Raw genomic sequence first — 1243 nt, forward strand, 5'->3', positions numbered from 1 at the left:
GTGACCAGCACTGACCTCAAACCTTGATCATCCTGATGTCAGCCTCCCAAGTAACTAGGATTACTGGCACGACGCTGGCACCTGGCTGAAGAACTTTTTTTAATGGGGAGATTTCAGTAGGTAATTTCAGCAAAAAAAAGATAGATGGATGGCAAACAGCACATGAAAATATGGTCCCAATCATTACTTATCAGGGAAACATAAATTAAACCTACAATGAAATAGAACCACATCAGGTGTTGGTGAGGATGTAGAAGGAACTGCAACACTCATGCACTTCTGGTGGAACTATAAAATGGTACAACCCCTTCAGAAAGCAGTTTGGTGGTTTCTCACAAATTTAAACATACACCTGCCATGTGATTGTACCAGTACACATGCAGGTATTTCCACCATGAGAAAAAAGAGAGCATACTTGCTAGTCAAAGATTTATACATGAATGTTCACAGCAGCTTTATTTGTAACAGCTGAAACTGTAAAAAAAAAAAAAGCATCCATTATTATGTTAATGAACAAGCAAGTTATGGGATATCTTAACAATGGCATAAAACAAATGAGATTTGACACAACATAGATGGTTCTCAAAATAACTATGCTGAGTGAAAGACTAACAAAAAAGTTACATCGTATGTATGTATTCCATTTATAGAAAATTCTAGAAAGTCTAAGCTAATTTATAGTGATAGAAAGTAAACAAGCTATTACCCAGAAATGGAAGAAGGAAAATGATAAGAGCAGAGGGAGAGGCTGCAAAGTGCCATAAGGATACTTTTTTTTTAATTATTCATATGTGCATACAATGCTTGGGTCATTTCTCCCACCTGCCCTCACCCCCTTCCTTACCACCCACTCCGCCCCCTCCCTCTCTCCCCCACCCCCTTGATACCCCGAAGAAACTATTTTGCCCTTATCTCTAATTTTGTTGTAGAGAGAGTATAAGCAATAATAGGAAGGACTAAGGGTTTTTGCTGGTTGAGATAAGGATAGCTATTCAGGGAGTTGACTCACATTAATTTCCTGTGCATGTGTGTTACCTTCTAGGTTAATTCTTTTTGATCTAACCTGGTGGTTTTTCTCTAGTTCCTGGTCCCCTTTTCCTATTGGCCTCAGTTGCTTTTAAGGTATCTGCTTTAGTTTCTCTGCGTTAAGGGCAACAAATGCTAGCTAATTTTTTAGGTGTCTTACCTATCTTCATATCTCCCTTGTGTGCACTTGCTTTTATCTTGAGGACACTTTTGAGAG

The sequence above is a fragment of the Castor canadensis genome, chromosome 13 (assembly GCF_047511655.1).
Source record: "Castor canadensis chromosome 13, mCasCan1.hap1v2, whole genome shotgun sequence".
NCBI classification, from domain to species: domain Eukaryota; kingdom Metazoa; phylum Chordata; class Mammalia; order Rodentia; family Castoridae; genus Castor; species Castor canadensis.